This window comes from Lithobates pipiens, unplaced genomic scaffold (assembly GCF_037356315.1).
Source record: "Lithobates pipiens isolate NorthernLeopardFrog02 unplaced genomic scaffold, aLitPip1_a1.2 Scaffold_19, whole genome shotgun sequence".
Taxonomy (NCBI): domain Eukaryota; kingdom Metazoa; phylum Chordata; class Amphibia; order Anura; family Ranidae; genus Lithobates; species Lithobates pipiens.
In genome coordinates, this window is record NW_027507764.1 from 448,502,673 (window position 1) to 448,526,698 (window position 24,026).

At 44.9% G+C, this 24,026-nt stretch overlaps 1 protein-coding gene across 1 annotated transcript in view; it reads left to right on the top strand.

The window, feature by feature from the left end:
- The first annotated feature begins 9,073 nt into the window (after nucleotides 1-9,073).
- RP1 (RP1 axonemal microtubule associated) overlaps nucleotides 9,074-24,026 on the top strand; it is a 612,495-nt gene continuing 597,542 nt past the window's right edge. The window contains exon 1 of the mRNA XM_077492703.1: nucleotides 9,074-9,258. The gene's annotated coding sequence lies outside the window, so the exon portion shown is untranslated. The remainder of the gene's footprint in view (nucleotides 9,259-24,026) is intronic.

Genomic DNA, 24,026 nt, shown 5'->3' on the forward strand with positions numbered 1-24,026 from the left:
TGTACTCAAGCTGAAACGAACTTGGGTTCTGCAGCAGGACAATGATCCTAAACACACCAGCAAGTCCACCACCGAATGGCTGAAGAAAAACAAAATTAAGACTTTGGAGTGGCCTAGCCAAAGTCCTGACCTGAATCCTATTGAGATGTTGTGGTATGACCTTAAAAAGGCCGTTCATGCTCGAAAACCCTCTAATGTAACTGAATTAGGACAATTCTGCAAAGATGAGTGGGCCAAAATTCCTCCAGGACGCTGTAAAAGCCTCATTGCACGTTATCGCAAACGCTTGGTTGCAGTTGTTGCTGCTAAGGGTGGCCCAACCAGTTATTAGGTTTAGGGGGCAATCACTTTTTCACACAGGGCCATGATGGTTTGGATTTTTTTTCACCTTTAATAATAAACACCTTCATTTACAAATTGCATTTTGTGTTTACTTGTGTTGTTTTTGACTATTGTTTAAATTGGTTTGATGTTCCGAAACACTTAAGTGTGACAAACATGCAAAGGAACAGGAAATGAGGAAGGGGGCAAACACTTTTTCACACCACTGTATATATATATATATATATATTTATTTATTTATTTTTAATTAATTTTTTTTACCTACAGGGGTCCATATCCCACCGCACTGAAGCACCAGTTCCTATCAGCATCCACCACCGCTGTGTATATATAATATAATATAATACTGACACCCTTGTGGTGTCATTCATATCATTCCTGCGGCCAGACTAATTTCTGAAATGCATACCGCACTATTTGCACTGCAGAGTGGAACCGGAAGTGCAGCCCAGGCATCACTTCCTGTTCGCCCACCATCACACGAGGCTGACATTGGCCACTATTGTTTATATCCGCCATTTTTGTGTAGACATCCCATAGAGGATAAGGCAGACACATCTACCGTTAGTCTGCATATAATAATGGGGATAAAGAGAGTGGGTGCTAAGCAAGTACAGTGACTGTGCATATTTCTTAGCACCGATCACTGTATTAGTGTCACTGGTCCCCAAAACATGTCAAAAGTGTCAGTAATGCCACGCACACATGACCGGTTTTCCCGTCGGAATAAACTCTGAAGGTTTTTCCCAGACGGAGTTCCACTGAAACTGTCTTGCATACACACGATCACAGCAAAGTCCAATCGTAAAGAACGCGGTGACATACAACATGTACGACGGGACTAGAAAATAGCCAGTAGCCAATAGCTTCCGTCTCGTACTTGCTTCAGAGCATGCGTCGTTTTTTGGTCAGTCGGAACAGCATACAGAGGAGCGGTTTTGCCGATAGGAATTGGTTCCGTCAGACATATTTAAAACATGTTCTATTTCTAGGTCCATCAGAATTTTTTGTAAAAAAAAGTCAGATGAGGCATACACAGGGTTGGAATATATGATGAAAAGCTTCCGTCTGACGTTTCTGTCAGTCATTCCGCTCGTGTGTACGTAGCATTAGGTGTCTGATTTGTCTGCTGCAATATCACAGTCCCGCTACAAGTCGCTGATCACCACCTTTACTACTAGTAAAATAATGAAAAAATAATAAGGGAGATTGCGCTATGGAATAGTGCTAAATAAATTTTAAGGTGATATTTAAAGTGGGAGTCCGCCGGGAGTCCGCCGTTTTTTTGTTTTAAAAGCCAGCAGCTACAAATACTGCAGCTGCTGACTTTTAAAATAGTGACACTTACCCGCCCCCGGCGCCCGCAATGTCGGCACCCGAAGCTGATCTCTCGATCGTCTCTCGGGTGCTGCCGCCGCCATCTTGGGTATGGGAATCAGGAAGTGGAGCCTTTCGGCTTCATTTCCCGGTTCCCTACTGCGCATGCGCGAGTCACGCTGCGCAATAAGGATGGTCCCCGCTGTCTCTGGGATCTGTGTGTTTCCCAGCAGGCAGCGGGGGACTTTCGGAAAGGGGCGTAGATTCTGCGGAAAGGGGCGTACCTTCTGCAGAATCTACGCCGGAAGTGGGTGCAGATACCTGTACTGTACAGGTACCTGCACCCCGCTCACCCTGAAAGGTGCCAATTGTGGCGCCGGAGGGGGGGAGGATTCCAATGAGCGGAAGGTCCACTTTAGGGTGGACCTCCGCTTTAAGGTAATTTTTCAGGTAAGAGCTGCCTCTACTTGGTATGCCCCTCCCAAAAATGAGTGGGGCTGGTAAACATGTAGAAAAGTAATCAGGTAGAATTGGCGCTATACCTTTAAATTTACAATGTGTATCATATACAGCCTCTAATTGTGTTCCAAAATTAATTGTATTCGTGCAATTGTCTACTCAATTGTCATCAGTGTCAGAAAAGTAAAAAAATAAATAAAAAAAACACACACGTGACCAAATCAATTAAGCTGAAATCTAAATGGAAGAATCAAATCCAATCCTATTATCCTATAGATATAAATATAAAGTGCCAACAAGTCCTTTAGGATATGCCAAACAGTTCATAGCAAATATATAATTTCCAAGTGGTGTCTTGTGCAGATGTCCAAAGAAAATCGCCAGTGCGCTTTGGTGTAAATAAATTATATTGCGCTCACCAGATCCTTTGCCCCTACTGGGGGAAACCAGCCTTCACAGTGTTTAGCCCTTGTGTCACTTTCTGGCGTCTCCCTGAGTTTTAAATTTTCAATCGTGCATTTACATTGAAAGAGGAAGAGAGCTCATAGCGTAATATGTCTTTAACCACTTGACCACTGGGCACTTAAACACCCTTAATAACCAGACCAATTTTCAGCTTTTCGGTGCTCTCGCATTTTGAATGACAATGCAATGTCATGCAACACTGGACCTATATGAAATTTTTGTCCTTTTTTTCACACAAATAGAGCTTTCTTTTGGTGGTATTTAATCACCACTGGGTTTTTTATTTTTTGTGCTATAAAAGAAAAAATACAGAAAATTCTGTAAAAAAATGAATTTTTCTTTGTTTCTGTTAGAAAATTTAGCAGATTAGTAATTTTTTCTTCATAAATTTTGGCCAAAATGTATACTACTACATATCTTTGGTAAAAATAAGTACAAATTGGTGGATATTATTTGGTCTTTGTGAAAGTTATAGAGTCCACAAGCTATGGTGCCAATATCTGAAAATTGATCACACCTGAAGTACTGACGGCCTATTTCAATTCTTGAGACCCTAACATGCCAGAAAAGTACAAATACCCCCCAAATAACCCCTTTTTGGAAAGAAGACATTCCAAGGTATTTAGTAAGAGGCATGATGAGTTTTTTGAAGTTGTCATTTTTTCCCACAATTCTTTGCAAAATCAAGATTTTTTTTACTTTTTTTTTTTTTTTTCACAAAATTGTCATATTATCAGGTTATTTCTCACACACAGCATATGCATACCACAAATTACACCCCAAAACACATTCTGCTATTACTCCCGAGTACGGCGATACCACATATGTGAGACTTTTACACCGCATGGCCACATACAGAGGCCTAACATGCAGGGAGCGCCATCAGGTGTTCTAGAGCACCCAGGACAATTCTGACATTTCTCTCCTACATGTAAAAATCATCATTTATTTGCTACCGGTAGAAAATTACATAGAACTCCAAAACATTATATATGTTTTTTTAGCAAACACCCTGGAGAATACAATGGTGGTCTTTGCAACTTTTTATCTCGCACGGTATTTGCGCAGTAATTTTTCGAATGCTTTTTTTGGGGAAAAAAACTGTTTTGTGCTTAAAAAAAAAAAAACACAGTAAAGTTAGCCCAATTTTTGCATAATGTGAAAGATGAAGTTATGCTGAGTAAATAGATACCTAATATGTCACTCTTCAAAATTGCACACGCTCGTGGAATGGCGCCAAACGTCGCTACTTAAAAATCCCCATAGGCGACGATTTAATTTTTTTTTACTGGTTATATGTTTTGAGTTACAGAGGAGGTCTAGGGCTAGAATTATTGCTCTCGCTCTAACGTTCGCAGCGATACCTCACATGTGTGGTTTGAACACCGTTTTCATATGTGGGCGGGACTTACGTATGCGTTCGCTTCTGCATGCGAGCACATGGGGACAGGGGCGCTTTAAAAAAAACATTTTTTTTATTGTTCATTTTACTTTATTTATTTTAGTTTGACATTTTTTTCCCCAAAAATAATTTTTTTGATCACTTTTATTCCTATTACAAGGAATGTAAACATCCCTTGTAATAGGAATATGGCATGACAGGTCCTCTTTACAGTGAGATGTGGGGTCAATAAGACCCCACATCTCACCTCTAAGCTGGGAAGCCTGAAAAAAAAAAAAGATTCTGGCTTTGATCGTATTAGCGATTCGGTAGAAGCACCGGAGGGCGGCGGGAGGGGGGGGGGATGTCTATGGCTGGGAATTGCAGGGTATCACCGACTATGGCTGGGTATCTCAGAGTATGGCTGGGTATCTCAGAGTATGGCGTTGCAGAGTATTGCGTTGCAGAGCATTGCAGGGTATTGGCGGGTGTTGCAGAGCATTGCAGAGTGTTGCAGGGTATTGGCGGGTGTTGCAGAGCATTGCAGAGTGTTGCAGGGTATTGGCGGGTGTTGCAGAGCATTGCATAGTGTTGCAGGGTATTGCAGAGTGTTGCAGGGTATTGCAGGGTATTGCAGAGTGTTGCAGAGTGTTGCAGAGTGTTGCGGAGTGTTGCAGGGTATTGTGGAGTGTTGCAGAGTGTTGCAGAGTGTTGCAGGGTATTGCAGAGTGTTGCAGAGTGTTGCGGAGTGTTGCGGAGTGTTGCGGAGTGTTGCAGAGTATTGCAGAGTGTTGCAGGGTATTGCGGAGTGTTGCAGAGTGTTGCAGAGTGTTGCAGAGTGTTGCAGGGTATTGCAGGGTATTGCAGAGTATTGCAGTGTTGCAGGGTATTGCAGAGTGTTGCAAGGTGTTGCGGAGTGTTGCAGGGTATTGCGGAGTGTTGCAGGGCATTGCGGAGTGTTGCAGGGCATTGCAGAGTGTTGCAGGGCATTGCAGAGTGTTGCAGGGTATTGCAGAGTGTTGCAGGGTATTGCAGAGTAATGCAGGGTATTGCAGAGTAATGCAGGGTATTGCAGAGTAATGCAGAGTGTTGGCAGGGAATTGAGGGGTTCATTTTCGGTGAGCAGCGATGTGGGCACTGCAGATGCAGCCCACATCGCTGCTGACACCGATCTCTTCCCCCTCCGCTGTACCGATCAGTACAGAGAGGGGGAGGGAGGAACCGGCGTCATAACATGACGCCGGTTTGTTTACAAGTGATCACTCCGTCATTTGATGGAGCGATCACGTGGTAAACGGCCGCGATGAGCCTGATTCGTGATGCGCCGGGTCCACTGGACCCAGCGGTCACGGATGCTCTCGTGTGCGCGCCCCAGGGGGCGCGCGAGAGCAGAATTCTGGGAGCCCGTTAATTAACGGCCTCTCAGAGTTAAACAACCGCCCTGAAGCCGTTAATCGGCAATGAGCGGTTGTTAAGTGGTTAAAGGAAGTTTATTACAAGCAGAAAAACCTAATCACATTTCATCAGAGTTAAAACCGCTGTGTAAAATCCTCACACCGCTAGCTGCTGCGGTGTATTCAAGAGAGGTCACGTCTCTATAGCCACGCCTACCGCTTTCGTCACGCTGACGTCATCAAGATCCTGGATTCCTTCCCAACAATATATGCTAATGAACTAATGTTATGGTCCCATTGGTGATTAAAACATTAATCTATTAGTATATATTGTTGGGAAGGAATCCAGGATTGTAGGACTAAAGGAGTCACCACCGTGTGTGCATCCACCACCCAGGGGAGAAGATTAAATACGCTTATCAGAAGGTAGCATCAATCAGGAATGTTGAATCAAATGTTGAGCATTGACATATCAACATACTGTGATTTACAAAATAAATTCTGATTAGCTTATACAAAAAACTCTAGCACCATCATCTGATTGATAGTGTATTAAAGTGCACTGTACAAAATGTTGATTTGTACAGTGCACTTTGAGACACTATCAATCAGATGATGATGTTAGAGTTTTTGTATAAGCTAATCACAATTTATTTTGTATATCACATTATGTTGATATGTCAATACTCAACATTTGATTCTTAGCTCTACACTGTTTTTACTTTATTCATTCACACAATTTTTAAGATTGTAGTGCTGGCTACTATTGTTTATTTATGTGTATAGTTGTGTATTTTTATATTAATTCTGTGCTGTTTATCATAGGAGCGGTTCCAGGATGTGGAACTTCCTATAACAGCGGCCGCTGAGTAAGCGGGAGATCCCCGATCTGTGTAATCCGGCAGCTCCCCCTCCTCCCCTCGGAGGCAGTCCAATGTGTACGTATAACACGCACACATTATTTGCACTCTGTATTCAGGGGAAAAAAGTGCATGTTATGTGCTGATAAATACGGTAATTAGTTGCACATATCTTAGGAACATTTGGTTTTTGTGTGTTTTATTTTTGTTCCATTAGAAGTCAGTGAGTGCACATGCTTTGCCTTCTACTGTAGGCCCTGGTTTACCCCAATGTGATTTTGGCATGGCTTCAAAGTCGATTCTTAGTGCGATTTTATGTGCTGCTTGCCAACATCTGTGCAACTTCATTGAACATATGCCACTGCAAGTCTCACTGAAATTACACAGAAGTAGTGCAGGAATCTTTTTTAAAGTCGCTGTGACTTGAGTTTAAACGGTTCCATTGCTGCAAATGGGGTGTGACTTGCCATGTGACTTTGAACTGGTGGTGTGAGCCAGGGCTAATAGTGTACTAGTGTGTCAAAATATATGGCAACACTCTGAGGTTTATGTCCTAATGTACATTTTACAGCGCATTACCGCAATGCATAAACACAGCTCTCAGTAATGCTGATCTCCTGCAACCCATTTGCAGCCAGTTCCTGTCAGGAGTGCACTGCATCTTTTAGGGCAGGTGCATACCTCCCAACATTTTGAGATAAGAACGAGGGACACCTACTAGCAATCATATGTAGGCATAGGACACGCCCCCTGCCACACCCCCTTAACCACTTGGGATCCGCGCTATTGCCAAATGACGGCATTAGCGCGGATCTACTTTTCCGGGACGACGTCTATTGACGTCGTCCCGGGTACGAGCGGGTACGAACGTCCGTGAGACTCGCCTGATCACCGATCCGTGCAAGGGGTCGATCCCGACCCCTTATCACGTGATCAGCTGTCAGCCAATGACAGCTGATCATGTGATAGAACGGAGCCGGTAATCGGCTATTATTCCTCCTCGCGCTGACAGCGCGAGGAGAGAAAAAAAAAGCCGATCACCGGCGGCCGTGATCGGGACATCAGTCCTGATCACGGCCAGCAATACAGCTGACCACCTGCCCCCTGCCAGTGCCCACCTGCCCACCGCAGTGCCATCCTGAATAAAAGTAAGTGCCCCCCATCAGTGCCACCCAGCAGTGCCCATAGTGCCCACAGTGCCACCCACAGTGCCACCCACAGTGCCACCCATAGTGCCATCCAGCAGTGCCACCAACAGTGCCACCCACAGCGCCCACAATGTGCCTCAAAGGTGCTGCACCCCAGTGCCGCCCATCAGTGCCCAGCAGTGCCGCCCATCAGTGCCCAGCAGTGCCGCCCATCAGTGCCCAGCAGTGCCACCTATCAGAGCCACCTATCAGTGCCACCTATCAGTGCCCATCAGTCCCATCTATCAGTGGTACCTATCAGTGCCCATCCGTGCCACCCATCCGTGCCACTTATCTGTGCCACCCATCCATGCCATCTTATCTGTGCCCATCTTTGCCCATCAGTGCCGCCTTATCTGTGCCCATCGGTGCCGCCTTATCTGTGCCTATTAGTGCCGCCTTAACTATGCCTATCAGTGCCCACCAGTGCAGCCTATCAGTGCCCACCAATGCAGCCTATCAGTGCCCACCAATGCAGCCCATCAGTGCCCACCAATGCAGCCATCAGTGCCGCCTAATCAGCGCACTTCAATGAAGGAGAAAAATGACCCGTTTGCAAAATTTTATAACAAACTATTAAAACATGATTTTTTTTTTTTTTTTTTGCATCTTTTTTTGTTTGTTTAGCAAAAAATAAAACTCCCAGCTGTAACTAAATACCACCAAAAGAAAGCTCTATTTGTGGGAAAAAAATGATAAACATTTCATTTGGGTACAGTGTTGTATGCCCGCGCAATTGTCATTCAAAGTGCATCAGCGCTGAAAGCTGAAAATTGGTCTGGGACTGAGGGGGGTTTAAGTGCCCAGTAAGCAAGTGGTTAAAGGAGAATTAACCAAAAAACAAAAGGTTAATTAAATCCACAAGGGCTTTTTTTTACCACTACTATTCCTTTATATTGGCTTTTAAAAATTACAAATGCAGCCATTTAGAATTTGAATGAAAGGTTTAGCACTGGGAAACACTTTTTGAAAGATAAAAAGTGCATTGTATATACAACTATATAGATCAGACCAAAATGAGGGACAGATGAGGAGGAAGGAAGGACAGAGGGACATTGCCCCAAATCAGGGATATTCCCTTGAAATCAGGGACAGTTGGGGGCTATGCAGGTGTCCTGATGATGACAACACTGATGATCACACACAATGCCCAAGAAATGTATGTTTAAACTTGTAATCTCCATTGGCAGTCTATATGACAGGGTGACAATCTTTATAGCGGGATCACAAGGGATTGGTTTAACAAAAGTTCATTTAAATTACATTAACATGTTAAAGTCTATATGAGAATTTAGTGATTGGACCCATTTGTTGAGTTTTAACTCACGCATCCCAACGTGCTAAACTGTATGCATTGTGGTTCACCATTATAAAAATAGCGTCTGTTCCCATTTCAGCAGTTCAGGACAATTTGAAAAACACAACACTTTTTCACTTTGTCATTGACCTGCCTACAAATCATCATGTCAGACCAGCCTTATTTTCAGTCTACTACTGTGTGAATTTTAAAGTGTACTCTGGAGAGCATTGTTGATATTGATACAAAGGTGCCTGTGTCTCTATGTAGATAAACCCTGGGCTTTATTGGTAAAGATTACCAAGGTGTGGCATTCCTTTATTTACGGTTGCTACAGGACAGCTCATTAGAGAGCAAACAGTGACTTTTTCCATCAAATATATTTTCATTATTCAGTTGAATAAGGCAGAGCTAAGTTGTACATGAGTACATGAATGAGGCAGAGCAGAGCAGAGCAGAGAGCAGAGCAGAGAGCAGAGCACGCACTTCTGCTGCAAGGACAATGCTCCTTCCTCTGAGCGAATGAGGTTTCATAATCCACCCAAGTCAAGAGCAGGTACTGTCTTCCATACTATCATTCTGGTTTATATATATATTTGTATAAACTGTGTGTATGTATATATATATATATACAGTTGTGCTAAAAAAGTTTGCATGCCCTGGCAGAGATTGTGAAATGTTGGCATTTATATTAAAAATATGACTAATCATGCCAAAAAACTGTCTTTTATTTAAGGATAGTGATGACATGAAAGCATTTAAAATCACATAGTTTTTTGGATCCTTTTTAGGTCAAAAATGATAACAGAAATCACCCAAATGGCCCTGATAATAAGTTTACATACTCTGGAAGATTTGTCCTTGGTACAGACACAGAAGGTGGCACACACAGGTTAAAATGGCAATTAAAGGTAATTTCTCACATTTGTGGATTTTTAAATCACAATTAGTGTCTGTGTACAGGAAGGGTAGAAAAGGAAGCCCCACCTGAGTGTAGTATTATAAAGTGCTTTTAATGACACAAAGTAAGGTCACACTTACAGGATAAAAACCTTAAAAAGGCACATCTGTGGATATGTGGTCCATGGTGTGTTCCTCTGGTCTTGGTCCGGTGGTGCTGCAGGGAGGCAGATCATTGGTTATCGAGCAGGAGCTCCTTCTGTGGCCATCAGGAAGAGGCTGGGGCCGCTGTGGAGTGTACGTGACGTCACGGGTCATCCGATCACTTCTAGGAACACTTCCGGGGGAGGGCTTTACCCAAGGAGAGAAACTGTGGATAGGCTATGCACTCGGAGCAGCTGCTCCTTCAATAGGCCTATTGAATATGCCAGTCAGTACTGTTTAATCCATTAAGAAGTTGAAAATTTAGGGCTCTTTTGATACCAAGCCAAGGTCAGGTAGACCAAGAAAGATTGCAGCCACAACTGGCGGAAGATTTACGCAGAATGCAAAGAAAAACCCACAGGTAACCTCAGGAGAAATACAGGCTGCTCTCCAAAAGACGGTGTGGTGGTTTTTAAGGAGCACAATTCAATGGTCCTTGAACCTAAAGAGCTGCATGGTTCAGCTGCCAGAAGGAAGCCTTTACTTTGCCTATGCCACAAAAAAAGCTCAATGAGGCATATCAAGGTGTTGTTGGGCACATTGTAACCAGGCTTTTTTGTGGAACTTGTGCAGTAAAGGCTTCTTTCTGGCAACTTGACCATGCAGCTAATTTTTGTTCAAGTATCATCATATTGTGCTCCTTAAAAACAACCCCACCATCTTTTTCCAGAGCAGCTTGTATTTCTCCTGAGGTTGCCTGCAGGTTTTTCTTTGTATCCCGAACAATTCCTGTGGCAGTTGTGGCTGAAATCTTCCTTGATCTACTTGACCTTGGCTTGGTATCAAGAAAACCCCAAATTTTTCACTTCTGATTGAACAGTAACGACTGGAATATTCAAGGCTTTGGATATCTTTTTATATCCTCTTCCATCTTTGTAAAGTTTCATTACCTTGTTACGCACGTCTTTTGATTGTTATTTTCTACTCCTCATGGCTTAGTATCTAGCCTGATTAGTGCATCCATGTGAGAGCTAACAAACTCATTGACTATTTATACACAGACACTAATTGGGATTTAAAAAGCCACACATGTGGGAAATTAACCTTTTATTAGCCATTTTAACATGTGTGTGCCACCTTCTGTGTCTGTACCAAGGCCAAACATTCCAGGGTATGTAAACTTTTGATCAGGGCCATTTGGGTGATTTCTGTTATCATTATGATTTTAAAAGGAGCCAAAAAACAAACTGATAATAAATGGCTTCATATGATCACTATACTTGAATAAAAGACTTGATAAAAGTTTTTTGCATTGAAAGTCAATAGTCATATTTTCAATATAAATGCCAACATTTCCCAATTTCTGCCAGGGTATGCAAACTTTTGTGCTCAATGTATACACACATTTCACAAGAGTGAGTACGCCCCTCACATTATTATAGCTTTTCATGTGACAACACTGAAGAAATTACACTTTGCTACAATGTAAACTAGTGAGTGTACAGCTTGTATATTAGTGTAAATTTGTTGTCCCCTCAAAATAACTCAACACACAGCCATTAATGCCTAAACCGCTGGCAACAAAATTGAGTACACCCCAAATCTCCAAATTGAGCCCAAAGTGTCAATATTTTTTGTGGCCACCATTATTTTCCAGCACGGGCTTAACCCTCTTGGGCATGGAGTTCACCAGAGCTTCACAGGTTGCCACTGGAGTCCTCTTCCACTCCTCCATGACAACATCACGGAGCTGGTGGATGTTAGAGACCTTCCATTTGAGGATGCCCCACAGATGCTCAATAGGGTTTAGGTCTGGAGACATGCTTGGCCAGTCCATCACCTTTACCCTCAGCTTCTTTAGCAAGGCAGTGGTCGTCTTGGAGGTGTGTTTGGGGGTCATTATCATGTTGGAATACTGCCCTGCAGCCCAGTCTCCAAAGGGAGGGGATCATGCTCTGCTTTAGTATGTCACATTACATGTTGACCTCAATTCATGGATCCCTCAATGAACTGTAGCTCCCCAGTGCCAGCAGCACTCATGCAGCCCAAGACCATGACACTCCCACCACTATGCTTGACTGTAGGCAACACACACTTGTCTTTGTACTCCTCACCTGGTTGCCACCACACACGCTTGACACCATCTAAACCAAATAAGTTTATCTTGGTCTCATCAGACCACAGGACATGGTTCCAGTAATCCATGTCTTTAGTCTGCTTGTCTTCAGAAAACTGTGTGCAGGCTTTCTTGTGCATCATCTTTATAAGAGGCCTCCTTCTGGGATGACAGCATGCAGACCAATTTGATGCAGTGTGTGGCATATGGTTTGAGCACTGACAGGCTGACCCCCACCACTTTAACCTCTGCAGCAATGCTGGCAGCACTCATACGTCTATTTCCCAAAGACAACCTCTGGAAATAACACTGTACATGTGCACTCAACTTCTTTGGTCGACCATGGCGAGGCCTGTTCTGAATGGAACCTGTCCTGATAAACCACTGTATGGTCTTGGCCACCACACTGCAGCTCAGTTTCCGGGTCTTGGCTAGGGATGAGCCGAACACCCCCCGGTTCGGTTCGTACCAGAACTTTCGAACGGACCCCACGTTCGTTACGAACGTTAGAACCCCATTGAAGTCTATGGGACTCGAACGTTCGAAATGAAAAGTGCTAATTTTAACGGCTAATATGCAAGATACTGTCCTAAAAAGGGTTTGGGGACCTGGCTCCTGCCCCAGGGGACATGGGTCAATGCCTAAAATGTTTTTAAAAATGGCCGTTTTGGCGGGAGCACTGATTTTAATGACGATTAAACTGAAAAAAAAAAGTGAAATATTCCTGTAAATATGGTGCCTGGGGGGTGTCTGTAGTATGCCTGTAAAGTGCCACGTGTTTCCCGTGTTTAGAACAGTCCCTGCACAAAATGACATTTAACGGAAATAACACCATTTAAAACTGCTTGCGGTTTTAATGTTATATCTGGTTCCTGCAATATGGTTGAAAATCATTCAGAAAAATGGCATGGGTAGCCCTCCCTGCCCATTACCAGCCTATTTGGGTCTTGTACGCATATTAAGGGGAACCCTGTACCCATATTAAAAAAAGGAAATGCGTGTGGCCCCCAGGCCCTATATACTCAGAACAGCAGTATACAGGCGGTGCAAACAAGACAGGGACTGTGTAGGTTTGTTGTGTTAAGTTGAATCTGTTTGTAATTTTCAACTGGTACATTTTTAAAGTGTAGCTCCAGTCAAAAAAACGATTTTTAAGCTTTTTGGAAAACATAGGGAAGGGTTATCACCCCTGTATAATTTGTTTTGTCGTCCATCTTTTTTCATCTCACTTGCTGTTGTCTCCTTCCGTTTGCAAGTAGGAGATATTTGTAAGTTGGATGTTTGAAAGTAGGGGCCTGCCCTATATGCTCTGCAGAAATGGCGGAACAAGGTGTTGGTTTTGCCACAACATTGTAAGCCCTCAAAGTGACTCTTGGTGGGCGCTGGAGCGCCCTGCTGTGAACGATTATATCAAGAATTGTAATTACATGCCATTGTTGAACAGTGGTAGAAAAATTGACCTTTGGTGGTTGTGGTGCTGGTGCCACAACACTATAAGTCCTCACCGTTACTCTGGGTGGGCACAGGAAGGGGCCCTCCTGTGAAATATTATATCAAGAATTGTAATTACATGTCCCTGTTAAACAGGGGCAGAGAAATTTGGCCTTAGGCACTGCTGCTGGTGCCATCACACTGCAACATCTTCCATATACTCTAGTTTTATTGCAGGAATTAGCCCTGCTGCAAAGCATTGCATCAAAAATTGTACTTAATCGCCCCTGTTAAACAGGGGCAGAAAAATTGGGCCTTAGGCACTGGTGCTGGTGCCACCACACTGCAACCTCTGCCATATACTCTAGTTTTATTGCAGGAATTAGCCCTGCTGCAAAGCATTGCATCAACAATTGTAATTAAACGCCCCTGTTAAACAGGGGCAGAAAAATTGGGCCTTAAGCACTGGTGCTGGTGCCACCACACTGCAACCTCTGCCATATACTCTAGTTTTATTGCAGGAATTAGCCCTACTGCAAAGCATTGCATCAAAAATTGTACTTAAACGCCCCTGTTAAACAGGGGCAGAAAAATTGGGCCTTAGGCACTGGTGCTGGTGCTACCACACTGCAACCTCTGCCATATATTCTAGTTTTATTGCAGGAATTAGCCCTGCTGCAAAGCATTGCATCAAAAATTGTACTTAAACGCCCCTGTTAAACAGGGGCAGAAAAATTGGGCCTTAGGCACTGGTGCTGGTGCCACCACACTGCAACCTCTGCCATATACTCTAGTTTTATTGCCGGAATTAGCCCTGCTGCAAAGCATTGCATCAAAAATTGTACTTAAACGCCCCTGTTAAACAGGGGCAGAAAAATTGGGCCTTAGGCACTGGTGCTGGTGCCACCACACTGCAACCTCTGCCATATACTCTAGTTTTATTGCAGGAATTAGCCCTGCTGCAAAGCATTGCATCAAAAATTGTACTTAAACGCCCCTGTTAAACAGGGGCAGAAAAATTGGGCCTTAGGCACTGGTGCTGGTGCCACCACACTGCAACCTCTGCCATATAGTCTAGTTTTATTGCAGGAATTAGCCCTGCTGCAAAGCATTGCATCAAAAATTGTACTTAAATGCCCCTGTTAAACAGGGGCAGAAAAATTGGGCCTTAGGCACTGGTGCTGGTGCCACCACACTGCAACCTCTGCCATATACTCTAGTTTTATTGCAGGAATTAGCCCTGCTGCAAAGCATTGCATCAAAAATTGTACTTAAACGCCCCTGTTAAACAGGGGCAGAAAAATTGGGCCTTAGGCACTGGTGCCACCACACTGCAACCTCTGCCATATACTCTAGTTTTATTGCAGGAATTAGCCCTGCTGCAAAGCATTGCATCAAAAATTGTACTTAAACGCCCCTGTTAAACAGGGGCAGAAAAATTGGGCCTTAGGCACTGGTGCTGGTGCCACCACACTGCAACCTCTGCCATATATTCTAGTTTTATTGCAGGAATTAGCCCTGCTGCAAAGCATTGCATCAAAAATTGTACTTAAACGCCCCTGTTAAACAGGGGCAGAAAAATTGGGCCTTAGGCACTGGTGCTGGTGCCACCACACTGCAACCTCTGCCATATACTCTAGTTTTATTGCAGGAATTAGCCCTGCTGCAAAGCATTGCATCAAAAATTGTACTTAAACGCCCCTGTTAAACAGAGGCAGAAAAATTGGGCCTTAGGCACTGGTGCTGGTGCCACCACACTGCAACCTCTGCCATATACTCTAGTTTTATTGCAGGAATTAGCCCTGCTGCAAAGCATTGCATCAAAAATTGTACTTAAACGCCCCTGTTAAACAGGGGCAGAAAAATTGGGCCTTAGGCACTGGTGCTGGTGCCACCACACTGCAACCTCTGCCATATACTCTAGTTTTATTGCAGGAATTAGCCCTGCTGCAAAGCATTGCATCAAAAATTGTACTTAAACGCCCCTGTTAAACAGGGGCAGAAAAATTGGGCCTTAGGCACTGGTGCTGGTGCCACCACACTGCAACCTCTGCCATATACTCTAGTTTTATTGCAGGAATTAGCCCTGCTGCAAAGCATTGCATCAAAAATTGTACTTAAACGCCCCTGTTAAACAGGGGCAGAAAAATTGGGCCTTAGGCACTGGTGCTGGTGCCACCACACTGCAACCTCTGCCATATACTCTAGTTTTATTGCAGGAATTAGCCCTGCTGCAAAGCATTGCATCAAAAATTGTACTTAAACGCCCCTGTTAAACAGGGGCAGAAAAATTGGGCTGATGGCATCAACCAGAACCAGAAATGTTCTTCCAACATATCAGCGGAGGAGGAAGAGGATAGACAATCAACATAACAGGACAGTCACTCAGCATCAGCATAGGCAGTCTTGAAGGGATGTGGTATTTGAAAAAAAATTATTCTGTTACATCAGCTTCAGGTGCTTGGTAGCTGTGGGTGATCCAAGACTGATTCATCTTGATGAAGGTCAGTCGATCAACTGATTCGGTGGACAGGCGCACCCTGTGATCGGTAACAAAGCCACCAGCAGCACTGAAGGTGCGTTCCGAAAGAACGCTGGATGCAGGACAGGCCAGTGATCCATCCTCAAGACCCAGTAAGCCAGAGGATTTTCGGTGGGAAAGGTGTCCAAGTCTGACCTTGCCCCTAGGTATTCCTGCACCATGTAAATCAGACGTTGGCGATGGGTGCTGGAACCGATCATACCTTGGGGCTGCGGACTAAAAAATTGTCTGAAAGCATCAGTCAGACGGCCACCTTCTCCACCGCTCCTTCTGACCGATGCCTCAGCAACACGTTGTCCAGGAACAGGAGTTTGTAACCTCCCAGTCTCTGGGAACGCGTTGCACAGACCTTTCTGCAAGGCCTCCCGGAGATGTCTCATCCTCTGCTCCCTCTGCGATGGCAAGATAAGGTCGGCAACCTTACCCTTGTACCGTGGATCAAGGAGAGTGGCCAGCCAGTAATGGTCCCTCTCCTTGATCCGAAGAATACGAGGATCCTTCTGCAGGCTTTGCAGGATCAGGGAGGCCATGCAGCGTAGGTTAGCTGAGGCATTCGGTCCGGAGTCCTCTGGGTCACTAAGGGCAACATGATCCACAGCTACCTCCTCCCAGCCACGTACAAGTCCACGTGTTTCTTGGGACTGTAAATCATCCCTACAAGACTGCTGCTGCTGCTGCTGCTGATGCTGATGCTGAGTGCCAGCCTCCACCTCCATGCTGACACAATCATCCTCCTCCTCCTCTTCCTCCTCCTTATCCTCTTCCTGTGTGATGGGTGGCACAGCAGGAACACTGTCTGGATAAAGGGGGCCTTGAGAGGCAAGGAAGTCCTCCTCTTCCTGCCTCTGTTCTGCCTCAAGTGCCCTGTCCATTATTCCATGCAGCGTATGCTCCAAGAGGTGGACAAGAGGTACAGTGTCACTGATGCATGCACTGTCACTGCTCACCATCCTTGTGGCCTCCTCAAACGGTGAGAGGACAGTGCATGCATCCCTGATCATGCCCCACTGGCGTGGTGAGAAAAAAACGAGCTCCCCTGACCCTGTCCTGGTGCCGTAGTCGCACAGGTACTCATTGATGGCCCTCTGCTGCGTGTGCAGCCGCTGCAGCATGGCCAATGTTGAGTTCCCTCTGGTGGGCATGTCACATATAAGGCGGTTCTTGGGCAGGTTCAACTCCTTTTGGAGCTCAGCCAGACGAGCACAGGCATTAAATGATCGGCAGAAATGCACACAGACTTTCCTGGCCTGCTTCAGGACATCCTGTAAGCCGGGGTACCTGCCCAAGAACCGCTGCACCACCAGGTTAAGGACGTGAGCTACACAGGGCACATGGGTCAGTTGTCCCTGTCGGAGGGCGGAGAGGAGGTTGGTGCCATTGTCGCAAACCACCATTCCTGGCTTAAGCTGGCGTGGCGTCAACCACCTCTCGGCCTGCCCCTGCAGAGCTGACAAAACATCCGCCCCAGTGTGGCTCCTGTCCCCCCTGACAAACCAGCGCAAGCACGGCATGGCATCGTTTTGCCTGCGTACTTGCGTAGCCCCTGGAATGCCTACGGAGCACCGCTGGTTCTGAGGACAGAGCACTGGAAGAGGCCATGGAGGAAGAAGAAGAGGAGGGGGTGGAGGAGAGAGGTGTGTCACAACCAATAGTAGCATTTTGGAGGCGTGGTGGCGGAACAACCTCCAACACTACTGCACCTTGTCCTGCATCCTTCCCAGCAGCCAGAAGAGTGACCCAATGGGCCGTGAAAGACAGGTAACGTCCCTGTCCATGCCTGCTGGACCATGAGTCAGCGGTAATATGCACCTTACCGCTGACCGCCCTGTCCAGCGAGGCAAGGACATTGTCTTCCACATGCCGGTAGAGAGCCGGAATCGCCTTCCGTGAGAAAAAGTGGCGTTTGGGGACCTGCCACTGAGGAACCGCACATTGTACAAACTCACGGAAGGGGGCCGAGTCTACCAACTGAAAAGGCAGCAGTTGAAGTGCTAGCAATTTAGCCAAGCTAGCATTCAACCGCTGGGCATGTGGATGGCTGGGAGTAAACTTCTTCCGCCGGTCCAGCAGCTGGGGCAGGGACATTTGCCTGCTATAATCGGACGTGGGTGTACCGCTAGCAGAGTTCCCGGAAGCACTTGGCTGTGACACACCTAATTCTACACCTTCATTCCTCTCAGAGCAGGTTTCAGAGAGGACTGAAGGTCTAGTGGGGTTGGAGATGCCAGCTGATGAGGAGCAAGGAGAGGTCCGCTTTGTTCTTTGGTGTGGGTCTTTGAGGTACGCTTGCCAACGAGCTGCATGGCAGGTCAACATATGTCTGGTCAAGCATGTGGTGCCCAAGCGGCTGATGTTTTGGCCACGTGAGATACGCTTGAGACATATGTTGCAAATAGCAGCGGTGCGATCTGATGCACTCATCTCAAAAAAGGCCCACACCAAAGAACTTTTAGAATAACGCGCAGAGGCAGCGCTCTGCACAGGCGGAGCTCTGCGGTGTGATTCAGTCGGTGTGCTGCCCCTAAGCTGGCCCCCGGAGGGCATCCTGCCTCGTTGGACATGTGCCTCCTCCTCCTCCTCCTCCTCCTTCTCCCTCCTTCCAGGCACCCACGTGGAGTCAGTGCCCTCATCATCCCCTCCCTCTTCATCGCTGTAGCAAACCTGGCAGTATGCTGCAGCTTGTGGAACATGACTGCCAGATTGCTGTCCTTCTTGAGCATCCCCTCTCTCTGCGCTCACGCTACTGCCTTCCTCTAGCTGAGTGTCATCATCAGAGCCCACAAAACACTGGGCATCCTCCTGGAGCATGTACCCAACACTGTGCTCAAAGAGTTCAGGAGACTCCTCAGGAGGACGTGGTGGGTCTAGGGAAGGAGTCACTGATGATGACATTGAGAGGAGGGAAGACGATGCGTTGGCAGCTGCTTTGCTACTACCCTGAGACTGGGTGAGAGAGGATGAGGAGGATGAAGAGGGCTTTGTCATCCACTCTACCAAGTCGTTGGCATGTTGCGGTTCAACATGTCCAGCTGCCGAAAAGAAGGACAAGCATGTCCCATGGCCACGTGCTGATGACAATGCACCGCGTCCACGACCAGCACTGTTGTCTCTAGACACAGAGCCTGCTTGCCCTCTTTTATCGGCTCGCGCCTGTCTGCCTCTCCTTGCTGGCCTTCCAGACATGGTAATGGCCTGAAGGGAGTTGGGTAAAACAGCAGTTGGGTAGTTTATATTGTGCTGGAGGCACACAACACCCACTAACTCCTGCAGATGCCTTTTTTTATAGAACACCAGAGATAAAGGGGTATATACAGATGTATACTGTGCTGTGCTGGAGGCACACACAACTTCCAATAACTCCTGCAGATGGCAAGTGGGCTCAAATAGAGAAGAGCTATGTAGGTGGATATAGCGGTATGTACTGGGTACAGAGCACGCAGACAGCACGCACTATCTCCTAACACTAATGACTGCAAGCTCTATTATTAAAGATAGCTCACTAGCTATATAGGTGAGGTGAATATAGCGGTGTATACTGCGGTCAGGGCACGCAGACAATAACCAGAGAACAGCAGAGATAAAGGGGTATATACAGATGTATACTGTGCTGTGCTGCAGGCACACACAACTTCCAATAACTCCTGCAGATGGCAATTGGGCTCAAATAGAGAAGAGCTATGTAGGTGGATATAGCGGTATGTACTGGGTACAGAGCACGCAGACAGCACGCACTATCTCCTAACACTACTGACTGCAAGCTCTATTATTAAAGATAGATCACTAGCTATATAGGTGAGGTGAATATAGCGGTGTATACTGCGGTCAGGGCACGCAGACAATAACCAGAGAACAGCAGAGATAAAGGGGTATATACAGATGTATACTGTGCTGTGCTGGAGGCACACACAACTTCCAATAACTCCTGCAGATGGCAATTGGGCTCAAATAGAAAAGAGCTATGTAGGTGGATATAGCGGTATGTACTGGGTACAGAGCACGCAGACAGCACGCACTATCTCCTAACACTAATGACTGCAAGCTCTATTATTAAAGATAGCTCACTAGCTATATAGGTGAGGTGAATATAGCGGTGTATACTGCGGTAAGGGCACGCAGACAATAACCAGAGAACAGCAGAGATAAAGGGGTATATACAGATGTATACTGTGCTGTGCTGCAGGCACACACAACTTCCAATAACTCCTGCAGATGGCAATTGGGCTCAAATAGAGAAGAGCTATGTAGGTGGATATAGCGGTATGTACTGGGTACAGAGCACGCAGACAGCACGCACTATCTCCTAACACTACTGACTGCAAGCTCTATTATTAAAGATAGATCACTAGCTATATAGGTGAGGTGAATATAGCGGTGTATACTGCGGTCAGGGCACGCAGACAATAACCAGAGAACAGCAGAGATAAAGGGGTATATACAGATGTATACTGTGCTGTGCTGGAGGCACACACAACTTCCAATAACTCCTGCAGATGGCAATTGGGCTCAAATAGAGAAGAGCTATGTAGGTGGATATAGCGGTATGTACTGGGTACAGAGCACGCAGACAGCACGCACTATCTCCTAACACTACTGACTGCAAGCTCTATTATTAAAGATAGCTCACTAGCTATATAGGTGAGGTGAATATAGCGGTGTATACTGCGGTCAGGGCACACAGACAATAACCAGAGAACAGCAGAGATAAAGGGGTATATACAGATGTATACTGTGCTGTGCTGGAGGCACACACAACTTCCAATAACTCCTGCAGATGGCAATTGGGCTCAAATAGAGAAGAGCTATGTAGGTGGATATAGCGGTATGTACTGGGTACAGAGCACGCAGACAGCACGCACTATCTCCTAACACTACTGACTGCAAGCTCTATTATTAAAGATAGATCACTAGCTATATAGGTGAGGTGAATATAGCGGTGTATACTGCGGTCAGGGCACGCAGACAATAACCAGAGAACAGCAGAGATAAAGGGGTATATACAGATGTATACTGTGCTGTGCTGGAGGCACACACAACTTCCAATAACTCCTTCAGATGGCAATTGGGCTCAAATAGAGAAGAGCTATGTAGGTGGATATAGCGGTATGTACTGGGTACAGAGCACGCAGACAGCACGCACTATCTCCTAACACTACTGACTGCAAGCTCTATTATTAAAGATAGATCACTAGCTATATAGGTGAGGTGAATATAGTGGTGTATACTGCGGTCAGGGCACGCAGACAATAACCACTACACAACAGCAAGATAGAAAATCAGCCGAAAACGATCGGTGTGTACTGTGTTGAAGGTACACAGAACACCCACTGCTTCAGACGCCAACACACTACACGAGGCCGCCGCAATGGCGGCCTTATATAGTGTGGGGCGTGCACTACACAGCCTGAGCTATGATTGGCCACAGGCATCCTGCCTGTGGCCAATCATGGCTCTCCTCGCTGCTGGCGCTGCAATTGGCCAAGCATGCAGGGTCACAGTGCATGCTTGGCCAATCATGAGCCAGCAATGCACTGCGCCATCGCAGTGCATTGTGGGCCGTAAGCGCCACGCGAATTTTGACGCGAACGGACCAAGTGTTCAGATTTCGACGAACGAAGCTCATCCCTAGTCTTGGCAATCTTCTTATAACCTAGGCCATCTTTATGTAGAGCAACAATACTTTTTTTCAGATCCTCAGAGAGTTATTTGCCATGAGGTGCCATGTTGAACTTCCAGTGACCAGTATGAGAGAGTGAGAGCAATAATACCAAATTTAACACACCTGCTCCTCATTCACACCTGAGACCTTGTAACAGTAATGAGTCACCGGGGAGGAAAAATGGCTAAATGGGCCCAATTTGGACATTTTCGGTTTACTCACTTTTGTTGCCAGCGATTTAGACATTAATGGATGTTTGTTGAGTTATTTTGAGGGGACAACAAATTTACACTGTTATACAAGCTGTACACTCACAACTTTACATTGTAGCAAAGTGTCATTTCTTCAGTATTATCACATGAAAAGATATAATATAATATTTATAAAAATGTGAGGGGTGTACTCACTTTTGTGAGATACTGTATATATATATATATATATATATATATATATATATATATTTATATATTTACTGTATATGTAGTAATATATAGTGATTAATATATAAACAGGCTTATTCAATAAGGCAAAGATCAAAGTGTAAAGTACAGGAACTCATAATAACCAATCCAGATTTGTCTAAAATATCTTTGCTATGACTTGCTATTATGGATGAATGGAATGATTTAAGGTGTAATTGATTTCACTGCAAAAATTACTGGTTTTGTCATTAGCCTAACTTCAAAGTGGAAGTGTTAACTCTCGGTTTTTATCATTAAGCTGTTTATATACAATTTGCTTGAAAAAATATATAATGTATTTGGAATAGTTTTGTTTTTCCTAGCGTTCTTTGTGCTTTTCTTTTTTTTTTGTTTTTTTGTGTACTGTTGCTTTAATATTTTTTTCTTCACTGCCTGTTTTTTCTTTCAGTTAAAAAAAAACAAAACAAAAAAAAATCAAAGCCCATGCAAGTTCTGTTATTAGCATTTTATTTATTAAAATAACTTTTTCTTTCCCTCTGACCTCAATGCATTTCATCAAAATGGTGCAATTTTTCTGCAACTTAAAAACATGGGTCCTTATGTAACAAGGGTAGGTTCAGGATAGCTGAAATGAGCTTCTGTATTCCTCACAAGCCATTCAAAGTAGTAGTAAAATGCAAAAGAAAAAGAAGGAAAAAAAAAGGGCCCCTGCAGGATAATGTCATAATGTGCTAGTATTCACCACACACTAGCATACTATGACAGACTCCCATTAACACGAAGCCCTTAAGTGGCAGGCTGTCACTCCTGCCGGGACTTCCATCTTTTCTTTTCCATCCGTGTTCACAAGCTTCAGCCATTTGAGTGCCCGAGCAATGATTATGTGACTCCTTGTATGGCAGTCATGGCCATGGCACATAGCTCTGAATGGATGGCAGTGTCCATTCATAGAACAGTGCGCATGTGTCAGTGACGTCCCTGGCTGCTACAAAAGTAAATATTTCCTAAACAGTGCACGTTTAGGAGATATTTATTGTACCTACAGGTAAGCCTTATATAGGCTTATCTGTAGGTATAAATCAAAAAGTGGACTTTACTACCACTTTAAGGCCCAATTTACTCTTAGCAAATGCAAAAAACCTCCTTTAAGTGATATTACATCTTTTTTTCATAAATTAAATACTATTAACAGAACTTATATGCATAGTTACATAGTTACATAGTTACATAGTTAGTAAGGTTGAATAAAGACATCAGTCCATCCAGTTCAACCTGAGTGAGTGTCTACAATTGTCCCTATCCCTTTACATTGCACACTCACATTGGTCCCTACCCTCAAGGAGCCACAATCCAAGATCCCCAGTTGTATACTAGGGCCAATTTTAGACAGAAGCCAATTAACCTAACTGCATGTCTTTGGAGTGTGGGAGGAAACCGGAGTACCTGGAGGAAACCCACGCAGGCACAGGGAGAACATGCAAACTCCAGGCAGGTAGTGTCATGGTTGGGATTTGAACCAGTGACCTTTTTTACTGCTAGACGAGAGTGCTAACCACTACACCACTGTGCCACTTGCTGTGTTTCTCTCCTCTTAGCTTACTTCTAAAACTCTCCCCTTGCTGTACAGCCAGCTTGGGAGTCACTGTCAATCACCTCTGTGGCTTTGGCTCTTGCATTGCCTGTGTGTGCAGTACTGTAAATGGTTGCACGTAACGTACTTCCAAACTGGGGCGGGCACATAAAGGAGACTCCTGGGGGACACCATTGGTCCCAGCCCACATAGAGGGCACCAACGTATGATAGCGCAGTTGGGGGAGAGTTTAAAAAGAAAGCTCAGAGGTGAAAAAAACTAAACAAAAATACAAGCCCATGTAAATTCTGTTATTAGCATCTCATTAATCAAAACAACATTTTCTTTCCCATTGACCTCAATGCATTTCACCAAAATGGTGCAATTTTAACACAATCTCACTATATTTTATAAATCATTATTGCTTTTAGTAGCACTTTCTTGGAAAATGACTAAATTAGAAATGATGTCAGCGTAGAACCATTTAATTTCTTTCATTCTTTTTATAAACCCAAGATAAGCGACTTTTAATTGCTTACTATT